General features: G+C 39.8%; 1 protein-coding gene across 1 annotated transcript in view; it reads right to left on the bottom strand.

The window, feature by feature from the left end:
• Positions 1-12819, bottom strand: part of adam19a (ADAM metallopeptidase domain 19a) — a 301656-nt gene that overhangs the window by 96065 nt on the left and 192772 nt on the right. The gene's annotated exons all lie outside the window — the stretch shown is intronic.

The raw sequence follows: 12819 nt of genomic DNA, 5'->3' as shown, positions 1-12819 counted from the left end.
TAATGACCATTTAGGTTTTAGCAGCCACATGTAGAAATGGGAAATAACAGACAAATCGTCTAAGGTCATGAACAAATAGAACACTGCTTTCACACTCCAGTGAATTGTCTTCATCTGTTTTGAGGACCTTGCTTTTGCGCTGCAGTGAGGTCAAAATCAAGTGTTATCACCCATAACCGAATGGAGAGAGTAAAGGCCAAGTTTGAAGTAATTGTTTTTCTGGAAAAGGAAGTGTCTTCTTTGATCAGTCAATAAATTAGGTGATGCTATTAGCTAATGTCATTATGTAGACTAGCTAGGTGATTGACAGCAGCTGACTGTTGCCTATGGAATGCAACATAGTGGGTCATGTAGTAATGTATTTCTTCCTTTTAGATTGGTCTCTTTTGAATTACTGACTTTATTGAAGTGCAATATTAAATCACCTTTAAGTACCTACGTAAAGGGGGCCTGTTATGATTATGTTCAGGTGACGTGTATCAGAATGTAGTGTCTCTACTTTAAAGAGTCCTCTCCTGCTGATGTTCAGGTGTATATCAACATGTAGTGTCTCTACTTTAAAGAGTCCTCTCCTGCTGATGTTCAGGTGTATATCAGTATGTAGTGTCTCTACTTTAAAGAGTCCTCTCCTGCTGATGTTCAGGTGTATATCAGTATGTAGTGTCTCTACTTTAAAGAGTCCTCTCCTGCTGATGTTCAGGTGTATATCAGTATGTAGTGTCTCTACTTTAAAGAGTCCTCTCCTGCTGATGTTCAGGTGTATATCAGTATGTAGTGTCTCTACTTTAAAGAGTCCTCTCCTGCTGATGTTCAGGTGTATATCAGCATGTAGTGTCTCTACTTTAAAGAGTCCTCTCCTGCTGATGTTCAGGTGTATATCAGTATGTAGTGTCTCTACTTTAAAGAGTCCTCTCCTGCTGATGTTCAGGTGTATATCAGTATGTAGTGTCTCTACTTTAAAGAGTCATCTCCTGCTGATGTTCAGGTGTATATCAGTATGTAGTGTCTCTACTTTAAAGAGTCCTCTCCTGCTGATGTTCAGGTGTATATCAGTATGTAGTGTCTCTACTTTAAAGAGTCCTCTCCTGCTGATGTTCAGGTGTATATCAGCATGTAGTGTCTCTACTTTAAAGAGTCCTGTCCTGCTGATGTGCAGGTGTATATCAGTATGTAGTGTATCTACTTTAAAGAGTCCTCTCCTGCTGATGTTCAGGTGTATATCAGTATGTAGTGTCTCTACTTTAAAGAGTCCTCTCCTGCTGATGTTCAGGTGTATATCAGTATGTAGTGTCTCTACTTTAAAGAGTCCTCTCTTGCTGATGTTCAGGTGTATATCAGTATGTAGTGTCTCTACTTTAAAGAGTCCTCTCCTGCTGATGTTCAGGTGTATATCAGTATGTAGTGTCTCTACTTTAAAGAGTCCTCTCCTGTTGATGTTCAGGTGTATATCAGTATGTAGTGTCTCTACTTGAAAGAGTCTTCTCCTGCTGATGTTCAGGTGTATATCAGTATGTAGAGTCTCTACTTTAAAGAGTCCTCTCCTGCTGATGATCAGGTGTATATCAGTATGTAGTGTCTCTACTTTAAAGAGTCCTCTCCTGCTGATGATCAGGTGTATATCAGTATGTAGTGTCTCTACTTTAAAGAGTCCTCTCCTGCTGATGTTCAGGTGTATATCAGTATGTAGTGTCTCTACTTTAAAGAGTCATCTCCTGCTGATGTTCAGGTGTATATCAGTATGTAGTGTCTCTACTTTAAAGAGTCCTCTCCTGCTGATGTTCAAGTGTATATCAGTATGTAGTGTCTCAACTTTAAAGAGTCCTCTCCTGTTGATGTTCAGGTGTATATCAGTATGTAGTGTCTCTACTTTAAAGAGTCCTCTCCTGCTGATGTAGTGTCTCTACTTTAAAGAGTCCTCTCCTGCTGATGTTCAGGTGTATATCAGTATGTAGTGTCTCTACTTTAAAGAGTCCTCTCCTGCTGATTTTCAGGTGTATATCAGTATGTAGTGTCTCTGCTTTAAAGAGTCCTCTCCTGCTGATGTTCAGGTGTATATCAGCATGTAGTTTCCCTACTTTAAAGAGTCCTCTCCTGATGATGTTCAGGTGTATATCAGAATGTAGTGTCTCTACTTTAAAGAGTCCTCTCCTGCTGATGTTCAGGTGTATATCAGAATGTAGTGTCTCTACTTTAAAGAGTCCTCTCCTGCTGATGTTCAGGTGTATATCAGTATGTAGTGTCTCTACTTTAAAGAGTCCTCTCCTGCTGATGTTCAGGTGTATATCAGTATGTAGTGTCTCTACTTTAAAGAGTCCTCTCCTGCTGATGTTCAGGTGTATATCAGTATGTAGTGTCTCTACTTTAAAGAGTCCTCTCCTGCTGATGTTCAGGTGTATATCAGTATGTAGTGTCTCTACTTTAAAGAGTCCTCTCTTGCTGATGTTCAGGTGTATATCAGTATGTAGTGTCTCTACTTTAAAGAGTCCTCTCCTGCTGATGTTCAGGTGTATATCAGTATGTAGTGTCTCTACTTTAAAGAGTCCTCTCCTGCTGATGTTCAGGTGTATATCAGTATGTAGTGTCTCTACTTTAAAGAGTCCTCTCCTGTTGATGTTCAGGTGTATATCAGTATCTAGTGTCTCTACTTTAAAGAGTCCTCTCCTGCTGATGTAGTGTCTCTACTTTAAAGAGTCCTCTCCTGCTGATGTTCAGGTGTATATCAGTATGTAGTGTCTCTACTTTAAAGAGTCCTCTCCTGCTGATTTTCAGGTGTATATCAGTATGTAGTGTCTCTACTTTAAAGAGTCCTCTCTTGCTGATGTTCAGGTGTATATCAGTATGTAGTGTCTCTGCTTTAAAGAGTCCTCTCCTGCTGATGTTCAGGTGTATATCAGTATGTAGTGTCTCTGCTTTAAAGAGTCCTCTCCTGCTGATGTTCAGGTGTATATCAGTATGTAGTGTCTCTACTTTAAAGAGTCCTCTCCTGTTGATGTTCAGGTGTATATCAGTATGTAGTGTCTCTACTTTAAAGAGTCCTCTCCTGCTGATGTTCAGGTATATATCAGTATGTGGTGTCTCTACTTTAAAGAGTCCTCTCCTGCTGATGTTCAGGTGTATATCAGTAGGTAGTGTCTCTACTTTAAAGAGTCCTCTCCTGCTGATGTTCAGGTGTATATCAGTATGTAGTGTCTCTACTTTAAAGAGTCCTCTCCTGCTGATGTTCAGGTGTATATCAGTATGTAGTGTCTCTACTTTAAAGAGTCCTCTCCTGCTGATTTGCAGGTGTATATCAGTATGTAGTGTCTCTACATTAAAGAGTCCTCTCCTGCTGATGTTCAGGTGTATATCAGTATGTAGTGTCTCTACTTTAAAGAGTCCTCTCCTGCTGATGTTCAGGTGTATATCAGTATGTAGTGTCTCTGCTTTAAAGAGTCCTCTCCTGCTGATGTTCAGGTGTATATCAGTATGTAGTGTCTCTACTTTAAAGAGTCCTCTCCTGTTGATGTTCAGGTGTATATCAGTATGTAGTGTCTCTACTTTAAAGAGTCCTCTCCTGCTGATGTTCAGGTATATATCAGTATGTGGTGTCTCTACTTTAAAGAGTCCTCTCCTGCTGATGTTCAGGTGTATATCAGTAGGTAGTGTCTCTACTTTAAAGAGTCCTCTCCTGCTGATGTTCAGGTGTATATCAGTATGTAGTGTCTCTACTTTAAAGAGTCCTCTCCTGCTGATGTTCAGGTGTATATCAGTATGTAGTGTCTCTACTTTAAAGAGTCCTCTCCTGCTGATTTGCAGGTGTATATCAGTATGTAGTGTCTCTACATTAAAGAGTCCTCTCCTGCTGATGTTCAGGTGTATATCAGTATGTAGTGTCTCTACTTTAAAGAGTCCTCTCCTGCTGATGTTCAGGTGTATATCAGTATGTAGTGTCTCTACTTTAAAGAGTCCTCTCCTGCTGATGTCCAGGTGTATATCAGTATGTAGTGTCTCTACTTTAAAGAGTCATCTCCTGCTGATGTCCAGGTGTATATCAGTATGTAGTGTCTCTACTTTAAAGAGTCCTCTCCTGCTGATGTTCAGGTGTATATCAGTATGTAGTGTCTCTACTTTAAAGAGTCCTCTCCTGCTGATGTCCAGGTGTATATCAGTATGTAGTGTCTCTACTTTAAAGAGTCATCTCCTGCTGATGTCCAGGTGTATATCAGTATGTAGTGTCTCTACTTTAAAGAGTCATCTCCTGCTGATGTTCAGGTGTATATCAGTATGTAGTGTCTCTACTTTAAAGAGTCCTCTCCTGCTGATGTTCAGGTGTATATCAGTATGTAGTGTCTCTACTTTAAAGAGTCCTCTCCTGCTGATGTTCAGGTGTATATCAGTATGTAGTGTCTCTACTTTAAAGAGTCCTCTCCTGCTGATGTTCAGGTGTATATCAGTATGTAGTGTCTCTACTTTAAAGAGTCCTCTCCTGCTGATGTTCAGGTGTATATCAGAATGTAGTGTCTCTACTGGGACATGTCTCCATGCTTTAATGTTCAAAAAGCTCTTTATTTTTCTCATACTTTCTCACCCTCTGTCTGAAACCAGAGCCCAGTCTGCTCTGATTGGTTAGCTGGCCGGCTCTGTTGTGATTGGTTAGAAATGTCCCGCCCCCTTAGCCATGTCATTTCATTTCAAACCTTTATTTATCCAGATTGTCCCTTGAGATCTTAGATCTCTTTTTCAAGGGAAACCTGCAATGTACAATGTGTTGGAGCGCTAGTCAATAGGAGCGCAACGTCACAGTGATATCACTATGGTCCGGAAGTAAACAACAAAGGAGTCCAAAGGAGGTGAGAAACACCACAAAAGCATTAATATCTAATAACCTGATCATTTTAAAGAGTAGTTTGTCAATTTTAGACAGCAAGTGTAATATTATCCTTAGTTTCATTTGTATAGACTCCAGCAGGCAGTCTTGTCAGCATGGCTATGTTTTACACAGAAAGGGTCTAACATGAAGCCAAATCACAATTTGGTATTTTTCTGTACCAAAAATTCTCTTTTCTAGTTTGTTTGTTCTTCGTGCCCAGACCTGAGTGAACAGGCGGGAGCTTCAAAGAGAGTGGTTGTTATTTAGTTGGAAACAGGGTCCAAGATCTAGCCCTGAGAATCAACGTCGCACTACATTAGCCGCTTTCACACCAAGTACTTGTCCCTGGTACTTGTTCGAATCATTTCGTCCCTCAAACTGTCCTAGGCCCCGTCCACACGGAGACAATTTCAGTTGTATCCGCTAAGGTTCTTTATCGTATAGACCAGTGATCACCAACCTTTTTAAGCCCAAGATCCCCGACCTCGGCCTTGGTGAAAGGCGAGATCTACCTATTGCAGAATTGAGTGAAAAAGACGGCCCAGACAGTACTTCCAATTTGAGGCCTTTTATGTCGGCTAATTGCATCTGAATTACATCAAATCATTTGGTGCAACTTCTAATTTGATTAAACCAAGAACACAACATAACTAACATGTCAAAAAGGATCAATATATATATTTACATCATACCTATCATTTTAAGTTTCATTCATTCCTTCATTAGAATCCTAAATATAAATGTATGTAGCTTATTTTCCATTTGTTTGAGTGCTTGAGTACATTATTTTGTTGACAGCAACAATAACAAAGAAAAAAATAACATCTTGCAGTGAGCAGATAACATAAAGTGCCATTTTTCACTGTGAGGCTTTTCCACTGAAGCTTCATGCAAGTGCAACATTTAACATTAACATTACAACTAGTTATTTTTAACACAATTCTTACAAATTCAAAATTCTAACAACATTCTTTATCCGTGCGTTCACACCGGACGCGATGCGATTTTTGGGGGCGGCGCGATTACATGTAAAGTCAATGCAAAGGCGCGGACAGACGCGGTTGATGCGAATAATGCGTTCGCGCGGTAGCCAATCAGCGGTGAGGATCTCAGCCTGCCGTCATGGACACTGAATCAGAAAAGCAAAACATCAGCCGTTAGCTGTTAGCACACAGAGTTCACAGCTCCTCATATCTGTTCAGCAACTGGACAAAAAGTTAAACATGAACAACCCAGCTAGCGGGGAACGTTCTCACAACTTTGGCTAACGTTACCTACAGGTTAAAGAGGGTTTCATCCCTCCCAATTCTAATGTTTTAAAGAAACGTTTTAATCTGATGTTCAAAGAACCTTTTTAGGATGTTTATTATTTCAAATAATGTTCCTATAAGGTTTAAGGTTAACTAAGACATAACGTTTTAACTTCAACATTCAGAGGCTGTTTTCATGATGTTATTGAGTCCTGAGATGACAGAAAGGTTTTTATAAAACGTTCCTTTAATGTGATATGTTAACAAAGGTGGAACGTTTTGCCTGAGGATGTGTTTTGGACGTTGTTGGGGTAACACATTAAAGATGTTTTTTATAAAACGTTCCCTCAATGTTACATGAAAACAAATGAAGAACATTTTCAAAGCAACATTCAGAAAATGTTTTCAGGAGGTTATTCTTTTTTTATAAAACGTTCCTGTGATGGCAAATATTACATCTGTAATATTCAATAATATTTTGCGCATCCTTTATTCATATTGGATGCAAAACAGCTGAAAAATGACCGGTGAAAGTTGTTGGGTATCAAGTATTCCCATGTTGCTACTACGCCCCTGAATGCACCACAGATCCCTACAAGTCTTTCACTCTCTTTTTGCTTTATGCCACCGTTATTTTCAGCTGAAGAATTACAAGAATGGGGAATTGCTTCAACCACTTGGGCTTAGGAACGTAACAAAGTCTGACAAAGAACCTTTCCACCACCATGTTGCAGCTCAGAGTACTGACAGTAACTGCCTGACGTGTGAGACCTCATTCTATTTCAAACTACACTTGCCAACTAAATCTCTGCTTTGAAGAAAGAGCAAAGTCAGACAAAGCCTCAATGATATTCATTGCTTCTCTCTTTGCTTGCTGACATCCCTGTATGATGTTCTGATATTGCCATGCTTGATTGCTAAAAGCATAATCTCTTCCAAATGAAATGTTGGATCAGCAGGACCGGAGCCTTTCATGTTGATGGGAGTTGGGCATTGATAACAAAAAGAGTCGGAGAAGGAAAATATCCCAATGCCTTCGCTACGTTTGTATCATTTGTTCGTTACTTATCTCATGCAAATCCTTATCTGTCCAAAGCAAACTTTTCTTTATCTGTTCGTGCTCTGCTGAAAGACAGCTTGAGTGCAGAGTGCTACAATAGGAAAATAAAATGCATTATATTATGGTTTCTAAAAGGTCACCATACGACAACAATTCATTGGCTCCATTTTAGCCTGCAAGAAGAAAAGGTGACATTTGTCATGTCTGGGAGAAGGAGTGTGCCGTAAAATGCCAAGACGTCCCTGCACGGACGCATCCGTGCTACAGATGTATGGATCAGTGAGACCACAAGGACATCTGGCCTCACTCTGCCTCTGTGTGGCGGAATCACTGACCAGGCAGGGGACACACTCGGAACATCCCTGAGCACAAATGGGCAAATGGAAGACGGACATGAATAGATGAGGAGCCCTATTGTATTATTCATTGAGGGAGATCGTAATGGAACATAATCCAGCTTTCTTATCCCTTTTTATTGCAGACAATTTGCTCTGTATTATAAAAAGACTGTTTTACGTGGCAATCCAATAATGTTGATTTGATTGAAGCTTGTGCACAGACAGAAGTGTGTGCAATTCAACTCTTATTCAGCACAGTATTTACACAGCATCTTCATTAAAGTGAGAAAGAATGAAATTGCTTTTCATTGCAGGTGAATGTCTTTAAAGGATGATATAGAGACAAATATTATACTCAAATGTCTCCTACGGTTTAATTAAAAAGTGGGGAAACGGTGTGATTGACGGTATCAAACATTAAAGCCTGGTGAAAAATGATAAATGACCTTTTACATTCCCGGAGAGACACAGCAGGCAATGATGAGTGTGCGTGGTCAGGGTAAAGGTCTGCCACAGCTGGATTGAAGATGTCAGGCCAGCTTTAAACCATTTGCTAATTTGTCAGGTTGTGTTGCCTCTGCTCTTTTGAGAATGAAGCTGATTGGCACAAATACAATGTTCTGGTTGTCTAACGGTGGGTTGTTAATGTTGGTGACACCACGGTTTATTTCTTCAAGGATAACTTTGGTTTCTTACTAGCCGGTGCTGTTTTCACCTTGTGAATCTGTGTCGGGGTCATCATCATCAGACATGTACTCAGTGTTGGGAGAAGAAATCAGATTATCAAGTAAAAGTAGCAATACTACGGACTAAAAATAGTCCTGCATTGTTTTGTCAAAATATACTTTCAGTGCCAACAGTTAAAGAACTAATTATGCAGAATGGCCCATTGAAGCACCATATATCTAAATGTTACTTCTCATTGTAAAGCGTCCTTGGGTTTCGTGAAAGGCGCTATATAAATTTAAATTATTATTATTATTATTATTATTATTATTATTAAAATGAATATAATCATTGATGCATTCATGTGTTCATTACTTGGTAAAAGTGGTGTTTATTAACAAAAGCTACTGGGTAGTTTAACCTACAATTATATATGATATTGTAAAAGTTAATTTATATGTTGTATTAATAATCTAAACCTGCTCAGAAACTAGTAACTACATCTGTAAAATGTGGAGTAAAAAGCACAACGCTTGCGTGCAAATTGTAGTGGAGTAGAAGTGAAAATTAGCATAATGTGAAATTACTTTTTACTTAAGTAAAATCTAAGTATTTACATATTTGAATAACGTACAGGACTTGATTTAATGTACGTAGTTACATTCCAACACTGTACGTACTGTAGCAGGAACTACCACAGAGGAGGGTGTGAGTACTTTCAGTCACAGAGCTTTACAGGTGTGTAGTTGAGGACAATGGGTGTGGTCCAAGCAATGGTACCATAAGTAGGGGTGGAGGAAGTGGGGAAATGGTCATTGGCCCCAACTCCTGCACTGTATGCCCCTTGAGCCATTTGGCAATGTCAAACTTTACAGTTGAGATCAAAATGAAAGGCCGATTGGAAGATGGGTGTGGGCTAAGCAAGGGCACGACAACATGATCCGTCATTCTAATTACAAAGTAGGTTTTATTTTTGAAGCTATGGCCATCGGTTTGATCAGTTATTACAGCTGACATCTTAGACCACGGCAACATTACATAACAAGCCACAGTTTAGATTCATTTCATCCATTTTATTTAGAGGTAACATCAAATGACGGTAAGGATACAAATAAACCCTCTGAAACAAGTATGGCAACATGAAGTCAACCTAGGAAGTCTGTGAACTGACACGCCTCAGACAGAGACAGTGTGCTTTGTCAATTCGCCCTGACTACAGTGATAGTGATTGTTGGATCAAAACCGTTGGACCAGTTGTGTTTGTATCCCTGTTAGACCTGTCCAACATCTCCTCCATCGCACTGGTGACTCAAAGCAAAGGTCATTACCACTGATGGAACTGTCTTCAACATAGTTTTGTTTTCCGGGAGCTTTTGTTGTCTTGACTTAATGAATTGGACAGAGTTGGCCCCTGCCTGGAGACTGTCTCACCTCAAAGGCATACATGCAGTTTCACTTGGATGATGAATGCGTGACTGAACAAATAAACCATAAGAAAGAAGTTATTTGCTGAAAAAACATTGAAGCCTTTAATCTTGATAAATTAAAGAATTACTCATCTTTGCTGAAAATGTGTCCGCATAAGGAATACCATGGTTAACAGCCTCAGAGATGCTCTGTGCTTTGTGAGTGTAATACTATATCTGATCATCACTGTCTGGTTCTGGAGAGTGAGTCTTTAATGTCGGCCTGAATGAATCGGGTCAGGAACGCTAGATCAATGTTGATGGTGGATGAATATGATTTGTGGTCAAACTGTGATTCTGTACTTCATGTTAAACATACAAATGACCTTGGAAATGTTTTTAAATGATTATAGAGATAGTAGCTATTTAAGAGCAACATAGTAGATCATTTCTCAGTTTCACATTGATTCAATGAATACAACACATAAAGAAAACCTCGCAGACCTTGATACAAGTCATAGTTGGTATCAAGTTGAGTTGCTCTGCTCCGGAAATGAGATGATTTTGTGGTTTGAATAAACCAGCCTCATTATAATCGTGTGTGTGACTCTTCTGCGTTTCCTCTTCTAGATACGAACCTCCGCCTCTCTAGGAGGAAGTGTGCAGACTGCATTTAGTGATATGGTCTACCAGGAGTGCTCATTAAAATATAGCCAGTGACCCCAGAAACAGCAGTTATATAAAACAAATTAGTAGATCAATTGCTCACATACAATCTGATTAGGCACGAAGGAATATTCCCAAACTCTTCATTATTTGGCAGAATTTAAACCATTAGGATGAATATTCTCTTCAGACTATTGTACCTTTTTCAGTCAATACCAATCGAGGCATCTGTATTTAAAATGCTAGTTAGGTTGATTTCCACATTGATTTAGGAGAATAGGAAACCTAGAATGAATTGATATTATTATCTATCCAAAAAATGACAAGGAGGCCTTAATCTCTCCGGTTATAAATGATATTACTGGGCAGCAGTCCTTCGTGGAATGGCTGAATGGTAAATGTCAGGTGAGGAGACAAACTGTTTTGAATTAGAAAAAAACCTCATGTCAACTTGTGCCTTTTAAGAGGCTGCCATTTTCGGAATGGATGGAAAGACCTCTTCAAATATCAAGAGTAAAGGCCGCTACACACCAACCTGAGAACAAAGAACGCGTACCGAAGGCGTCCTGACTTTTACGTCCGCTAAGTCGCCTGCGTCGCCTACGCCGCCCGCCTACGAACACACCGCAAAGACTTCAGTCGTCGACTGGCAATAGCTGTCCTTACCAGCAGGCAGCGGTAGTGTGTATTCGTCATTCAAAAAAGGCAACAGCCAATCAGAGTGATTTCTTTGGCCGACCGCGGGAGGTGTGAAAATGTGCCGTAAAGCAACGACGGTGCGGGACACACCAACCTGAATAGGGCGCCGCGAATGCCCGACTGCCTCTGACGGCCTCTGACTCCCAAAATCGGGTAGGTGTGTCCGGGCCTTAAAAGATTGCAAAGAATTTGGATCTTCTGCCAAGAAAATGAGACATTGATTTTAGAGCATGGGCAGAGAAGTGATTCATTACAAAAGATCAAATGTACATTTTAAATCATTTAAACAATAATAATTATCCAAAATGGAAATCACACACTGGTAATGGATGTATACCGGATAACTTTGAACATTGATTAACCACTAGACCAAACACATTATATCCCTGATGAAGCTATGCAAAATATAAAGAGGGCTTGATTAGAATTCATTTGTATTGTATAGGGATGATGCAATGTGACATGTTACCTGTATATTATTTTACAAGGGGAAACAATTATGACTTTATCTTGAGAGGTTAATAAAAGTGTACTCAATAGACACAAATAATGAAAACGCTATGGAAAGATTTGTTGTGATGCGCTCAAGTTATTTATTCCGTTTTATGACTAAAGTGATACGATTATACACTTATTTATTGGTAAATTAAGTCAAAACTGAAATATTTTCTTTCTTTGTATTTATTTTTATATCTGTACTATTTTTGCTCTTATTCTTTGAAAACTCCTCTCTAAGAGGTTAATTATACTACTTTTTTAATTGTTTTGTATTTACTGAGACAGCTGTGAAAAGTCTGAATGTACATTATGATGAATAAACAATGTATGCAAACATATATATATATCAGTGGATGTGGAACAAGTCATCATCAGCCCTGACTCTGAATAATTACAGCCTTTCCCCTCTCTCATGGCACAGTTACAGAGCCACCGTGTAGCGGGGGTCAAAGCGCTGAGCTGCTTCCTGGAAGAGGAGTAATGAGATCTGTCCTCAGCAGGGGGGGGGGGGGGGGCAGACAGACAGCCTGGCTCTGGTTTGCTGATAACATTTGCTCTAATGACCATGCCGAGAGGATAAACAGCTACACATAGCCGTGTGTGTATATGTACTGCAGAGGTACTGTGTTTGTATACCAATGACCTTTTCTCCTTCAGCTTCTGATTGGTTAGCAAAGCTCCTATATCCTGGTTAAAGAAGTTATATGATAAACCACCTGGGAGGGGAGAGGGAAAGCAAATACAAGTGATAGATGAGTGAAAGAAGGCATGGAACTGTCAGAGCTTAGTGAGCTGGCAATCTAGAGACTGGTTCTCAGGTGTTGTCCTACAGAGATGTCGCCTCAGATATCCCCACATGGAAAGCAGGTGCTGTTGGTATGTGATCTCCAACTAGAACACAGGCACATTCAGGGTTCTACACACTGTGAGGACAGTCATTATACAAATACATACTTTCCAGAACCATGGATGGAGGATGGATGGATGGATGATGGATGGATGGATGATGGATGAATGATGGATGGATGATGAATGGATTATGGATGGATGATGGATGATGATGATGATGAATGGATTGATGATGGATGGATGGATGATGGATGGAATGGATGATGGATAGATGATGGATGGATGGATGGATGGATGATGGATGGATGAATGATGGATGGAATGGATGATGGATAGATGATGGATGGATGGATGGATGGATGATGGATGGATGAATGATGGATGGATGGATGATGGATGGTTGATGGATGGATGGATGGATGATGGATGGTTGATGGATGGATGATGGATGGATGATGGATGGATGATGGATGGATTGATGATGGATGGATGATGGATGGATGATGGATGGATGATGGATGGATGAATGATGGATGGA

The sequence above is a fragment of the Pseudochaenichthys georgianus genome, chromosome 18 (genome assembly GCF_902827115.2).
Source record: "Pseudochaenichthys georgianus chromosome 18, fPseGeo1.2, whole genome shotgun sequence".
NCBI lineage: Eukaryota > Metazoa > Chordata > Actinopteri > Perciformes > Channichthyidae > Pseudochaenichthys > Pseudochaenichthys georgianus.
This window is presented reverse-complemented; position numbering and strand designations above follow the sequence as displayed.